Source organism: Chiloscyllium plagiosum, chromosome 7, assembly GCF_004010195.1.
Source record: "Chiloscyllium plagiosum isolate BGI_BamShark_2017 chromosome 7, ASM401019v2, whole genome shotgun sequence".
In the NCBI taxonomy this organism is placed as follows: Eukaryota; Metazoa; Chordata; class Chondrichthyes; order Orectolobiformes; family Hemiscylliidae; genus Chiloscyllium; species Chiloscyllium plagiosum.
In genome coordinates, this window is record NC_057716.1 from 12,852,067 (window position 1) to 12,859,027 (window position 6,961).

Here is a 6,961-nt window from a genome sequence, read left to right on the forward strand (position 1 = left end):
GTTACAATGAGTGTCACAAAGAAAGCCACTTAAATATAGATGTCTGTGTTTATTTCTTTCTCAGTGTTACTTTTTACCTGAAATATATTTGTTTGAAAAGAGTTGCTGAGATTGTTTAAGGAATTAGCTCATTCAGGGTCTAAGCTAACAGCGGCAAGGAACAGAATTGGAAGAAATCATCATGCCAGCACCATTTTCCTCTGGTCCCTGGGTTTGTAGAAAGCTCAGAAAGCTTTGTGGCACAGAAGTAATGACTCTATCTCTGGGCCAAGAGGGTGGATTCAGGGCTCATTTGCACCAGAGGTTTATCATAACATGTCTGAATAACTTGATTAAAATATCCATAAATGTCCTTGTTCTGCTGGCTGCAAGGTACCTATTCCCAGCTTATTACAGGCTCAGAGCATGGAGATTGAATGTTGCAGTGGCTCACAGTGCTAGGGTTCAATTCCAGCCTTGTGCAATTGTCTGTGTGGAGTTTACACGTTCTATACGTTCTACCTGTGTCCGTGTGGGTTTCCTCCAGGTACTCTGGTTACCTCCCACAAACCAAAGATGTGCAGGTTAGGTGGAATTAGCCGTGAGAAATGCAGGGTTGCAGATATGGGGTGGGTCTGGGTGAGATGATCTTTGGAGGTTCAGTGTGGACCTGATGGGCTGAATGGCCTGCTTTCACACTGTCAGGCACTAAATAGTTAATCTTCTCCAAGTGAGGGGACAGGTAGCATGAGAAATGGAAAAGGCACGTGACTGCATTGGCAGGTGGTTTCCTGAAGCTGGGAGAAATTCATTTGGACAGGGCAGAATAGAACAGTTTGCCAGTGTGCCTGTAAAATGAGGAAATACTCCATTTCCCAAAGTGAGCAACTCTTGATAAAATGAGCTCTTTCTTCCTATTTTGTTTTACCCCAGCCACCCTAGTCTGAGAAACAAGAAGCATAAATAAAATGAGGAAAGTAAGCTGAGTAATGAAATCCCTACGGGAGTTAATTTCCATGTTAATTGTTCCTCCAATTGTGGTCAGAGATTCTCGCCTAATTCCTTGCAGCAATATCACAGCTTTCCTGGTGCTTAGTCATAAGCAGGGGATGGCATAGTCCCCAGTCCCCAGCAATCTGAGGTTGAAACCTGTTCCTTACTTGGCTATGATGGTCAAGTCGTGGAATCCAGAGCGCCTGATATTCAGGCTACAATTCCGAATACCAATGGGAAAAAGCTAATTACAAAGTTCCTGGTTCCCATTCTTAAGGAGGACATGGGATGCGTGTCATGCTCTTTCTGAACAGGAACCCTGCATCCCTGGAGTTTGTTGTTTTTCCTGGAAGTTTGGGTTGAAGTACAGCTGAGATTTCATGTAAGTGAGGGCCATCAACCATAAGACCAAAAGATGTAGCAGCAGAATTAGGCCATTCGGTCCATCGAATCTGCTCTGCCATACCTTCATGGCTGATATTTTACAGTGAAAGAATCAGGATTAATGTTCCATAGGATTTATGGTCCTTAACAAATTAGCCTCTTAAATGCTATATAGATTGGGGACAACAATTTCTATTTAAAAGGTGTATTTAACAGAGTAAAATATCATAAGATTCTTTACTGGTGTATTTTCAAATTAAATTTGACACAAGTACATGATTTATAAAAAACGGTTTGGTCCAAAGAATGGTTTTAAGAAATAACTTAAAGATAAAATCAGGTGAAGAAGTTTAGAAAGGAAATTCAAAAACTATGGCCATCCAGAGACACTCATGTGCCACGAGTGAATAAAAAAAGGTACATGTCTCAGAGGGTCTTAGAGTTGGGCCCATGGACAAATTTGTAAACAGGGATGCTAATTTTGAAAGTGAGGCACGTTTACTGAAGGTAGTGTTGGCCAGTGAGCACAGGGGTCATGAGAAAAAGGACTTATTGCAAGTTAGGACATGGCAGCAGAAGATTTGATTTCAAATTTATGAAGAATGGAAGATGGTATGAAAGTCAGGAGAGCATTAAATAGTCATGCCCAGGGGGATCAAAGGTATGGATAAGTAAGTCAAGTGGTGGTAAATCTATGACTCTATGAGGTAGAGTTGGGTGCAGGCAGTTTACACATGCATTTTAACTTAAAGTTTTCCAATAATCTCTCCGAGGTGCAACATGGTGATGAGAAATAGGAGCAGATCACAGAACAATTCTTGGAGAATGCTAGACGTAACGGAGTAGAAATTGAAACTATTGTAAGCAGTTCTTTGGATACATCAAGACACATTAAAAAGGAACCTTCCAAGGTCAGACCGACCCAGTTGGAGAACAGAGGAGAACACATTTGGTGAAGTGGTCAACTTGGCACATTAGGCTTGGCAGGGAGATACTATCTTCACTGACATTGGAGAATGAAATAATTTGAAGTCCTCTTGACATACATCAAATCCACAAGACAAATAAAGCTTTCTAGGAGAAAGTGAGAACTGCAGATGCTGGAGATCTGGGTCGAGAGTGTAGTGCTGGAAAAGCACAGCAGGTCAGGTAACATCCGAGGAGCAGGAGAATCCACGTTTTGGGTGTAAGCCCTCCAGCCTAGCACCCAAGTGCAATCTCATTTCTCTTCATTAATGTAACCTATACCAAATAGAACATTCTTTTTGTCGATCTTTTTGCAGTATTGCGGTACTCAGTACTGCTTTTTGCCAGTTAAGCTATAAAGGCTGGGTCTTGAACATCATGATATTGGGTTGTTCAAGACATTTGAAGTGCATATTGTGACCTCTCATCACATCAATGATGGTGAGCTGAACTTTCATTATTATCATATTATTTTCCTAGAGAATTTTAATGACTGGCAGTTTATGTGAGGCAAAGACCACATCATTAGTCCTATTCAGGTAAGACATTTTGTGAGTTCGTGAAGGGCCATCCCTGCCTGTGAAGCTGTGTAGAGCTCCCACTGACTTGGGAAATAGAATTGTTACAGAATAAATCAAACTGTTACAAAAATGCTCAATTTTATCAATTGAGATCCTCATATTTTGAGAAATATGTACTCCAAAAGGGATAGAAGGAAGGAAGGTGAGAAAACATAGTGGAGAGAAAACTAGGGATGGAGCAGGGAAGGAATAAGTGGTATTATTTATAAATATTTTCTAATCAAATCATTCAGATATATTATTATTATTACATATCTCTGTGGTGATGGGATCAGAACTCAGAATTCTTAGAGCCTGCTATTATTTTTACGGTTTAAAATTTAAGTGTAAACACACTTTGCTCATTTTACATCTTAGATTTTCTGCTCCTCTGACTCCCTCTGCTGACGTTTTCCACAGAAGCAACAAATTACTTTCAGGTTTGTTTCCAGGACATTAACAGCAATCCAGGACCTTAGTGAATATTATTCTGATGTACATTGAGATGACAAGACCTAATTCTGTCCATTCCACACATACACATGCACACTGTCCAGCAAGATTAAAAGAAATGAAAAGCAGTAAACACAGCTATTCTTATCTTCTTCATGGGCATTCAGGCTAAATGTAATAAACAAGACAATGTCCTCACTGCAAACAGCAAACTAAGAGGCCCTTAGGGCACATGTCATTGAGAAGAAACATATTTCCCAACTTTGTGATCAGTTGGTCCCAATGCATAAATGCAACATATGTATAATAAAATAGTTAGTCAAGGCCAACTAGACATAGCCAATACAATGAGAATGAACAAAAAGGTGATAACTCATTATCGGGTAAATTCCTTTCTGTGTCTACACAATCAATGTGGTTTTAAGAAGAAATTCTCTTTCATTCCATTTATGACTGGGTTTTAAATATCCTAAAAATTGCTACATTACCAGGCCTGTATGATGAGATTTCTCTATGTCCATTTTTGGTCACAAGGTGGCTCCTGCTCAGGATCTCAGTCCATTGCTTTGATTTCCTCCTTTTGCTTTTCTATTATCTGTGACCCTACTAAATGTCTCATACTTGTCATCATGCCTCCAGGGTAAAATGACCTTGCTTTTAGCATTTTCGATCCTTTTCCGCTGCCATTCTGGAATTGATTCATTAAAATGCAAGAAAATAGAGCAGAACTGGAACTTCAGCCTGCTTCACCATTCGACAAGATCACAGCAAATCTGACAGTGGTCTCAATAGTAGTTTCTCCTCTACTCCCATGTCCTTTGACTCCCTTATCAATCAGGAACCTACTGAACTCAGCCTGAAAAATGTCTTGATTGCTTTCTGAGAAAAAGAATGCCACAGCATAACAGCCCTCTAAGAAAATGAATCTTCATATCAGCTTTAAATGAGAAAACCCTAATTTTTGAACTGTGTGCCCTAGTTCGATACTTCTCCATGAGTAAGGGGACCAAGACTGGACCCAGTATCCAAACGCAGCCTCACCCAGGCTGTTTATAGCTATAGATATGTGTCCCTACTTTCATACTGATCCACCTTAGAATAAATGTCAACTTGCTGAGATTGTTTAAAGAATTAGCTCACTCAAGGTCTAAGGCTATCAGCGGCATGCGTCATATCTGACTCTGGCTCCATCTTACCACATGCAGTTCCCAGAACAAACTGCCACTTAGAAGATAACTGCCAAAAGACTGGCATCCCTTATGCCCATACCATCTTTGAGATGGCACTGTGTACATGAGAGGTAGCCTGTCTGTGTTCTGTATGTTGCACAAAACTGCATGTCTATATAACGGTACCTAGAGCCTTTGGCTCTGGCTGAAGTAGTAATGCACTAACAGGCATAGCAAAGCAATGCAAGGCTTCGATCCTATTGGCAAGGACATGTGAGCTAACAGAGTGAGCACTACAAGAGCAAGTGAGTAGCCTTGAAATGTACTCTCATCCAATCCATGAGCTGTACTGCTCTCTGTCAGTGCAATGTATCCTTGTTGTAGTCTTTCAACGCCATGCACCTTGCAACACGTGTCTACGTTTCCGAAGTGGCCTACAACTGTATTGGACAGTGATGGATGTGAAGGATTGGCACATACAAAATGTCAATTTTCATGGACGAGGGGTTGCACTTGACTGTTGCCCAAGTATTGAGCCCTGAGATTTGTTCATGCACAACATTCTTCAGTGCAAGTAGAGAGCAAATTAACCAGGTACCTGCTCTGGTGTCGGTGTCAATTTTCTCGATATGGACCTTGTTTGATGAGTTTGGTAAAATGGAAAATTCAACAATGGTGGAGTCGGTTGGGCATTTAACAAGTCCCCTCAACTGCCAAGTGAGAATCCAACACTCTGTTTTTGGAAAACATGTAAGGTGGGCTTGCCAGATAGTCCATCTGAATCTGCCACAAAACTTATCCCAGCCCACATCATTCAGACCTCTAAAAGATTATGCCCTTCACATTCTCTTCATAACTTCCTTTCCCATCAGCATTGTTAGTTGTTATACATTTAGTTCATTCATGAAACCCTAAATATTTATCCCTTTGGATCATAGAGTCATAGAGATGTACAGCACGGTCCCACTCGTCCATGCCAGATATTCCAACCCAATCTTGTCCCACCTCCCAACACCTGGCCCATATCCTTCCAAACCCTTCCTATTCATATACCCATCCAGATGCCTTTTAAATGTTGCAATTGTACAAGACTCCACCACTTCATCTGGCAGCCCATTCTGCAAATGCACCACCCTCTGTGTGAAAAAGTTGCCCCTTAGGTCTCTTTTATATCTTTCCCCTCTCATCCTAAACCTATGCCCTGTAGTTCTGGACTCCCCCATCCCAGGGAAAAGACTTCGTCTATTTACCCTATCCATGCCCCTCATGAGTTAAGAAACCTCAATATGGTCACCCCACAGCTTCCGACACTCCAGGGAAAACAGCCCCAGCCTATTCAACATCTCCCTCAAATCCTCCAACCCTGACAACATCCTTGTAAATCTTTTCTGAACCCTTTCAAGTTTCACAACGTCCTTCTGATAGGAAGGAGACCAGAATTGCACGCAATATTCCAACAGTGACCTAACCAAAGTTATGTACAGCCGCAACATGACCTCCCGACTCCTGTACTCAATACTCTGACAAATAAAGGAAAGCATACCAAACGCCTTCTTCACTATCCTACCTACCTGCGACTCCACTTTCAAGGAGCTACGAACTTGCACTCCAAGGTCTCTTTGTTCAGCAACACTCCTTAGGACCTTACCATTCAGTGTAAATGTCCTGCTAAGATTTGCTTTCCCAAAATGCAGCACCTTGCATTTATCTAAGTTAAACTCCATCTGCCACTCCTCAGCCCATTGGCTCACCTGATCAAGATCCTGTTGTAATCTGAGGTAACCCTCTTCGCTGTCCACTACGCCTCCAACTTTGGTGTCATCTGCAAACTTACTAGCTATACCTCTTAAGCTCACATCCAAATCATTTATATAAATGACAAACATAAGTAGACCTAGCATCAATTCTTGGGGCACACCACTGGTCACAGGCCTCCAGTCTGAAAAACAACCCTCCACCATCACCCTCTGTCATCTACTTGTGAGCCAGTTCTGTTTCCAAATGGCTACTTCTCCCTGTATTCCATGAGATCTAACCTTGTTAACCAATCTCCCATGGGAAACCTTGTTGAACACCTTACTGAAGTCCATGCAGATCATGTTTACCACTCTGCTTTCATCAATCCTCTTCAACAAACTCAATCAAGTTTGTGAGACATGATTTTCCATGCACAAAGCTACATTGAGTATCCCTAATCAGTCCTTGCCTTTCCAAATACATGTACATCCTGTCCCTCAGGATTCCCTCCAACAACTTTCCCACCACCGATGTCAGGCTCACTGGTCTATAGTTTCCTGGCTTATCCATACCACCTTTCTACTTTGCTTCTAGTTGGCTAAACAATCATCGATTCTTGCCAAAAATGTTACATGTAATACAATGGACTGTGTTGCAACCTTTGAAATGACTCCCTCTTAAGGTAAGTCATAGTTTACCTCTGTCCTTCTCTTGCTCTCT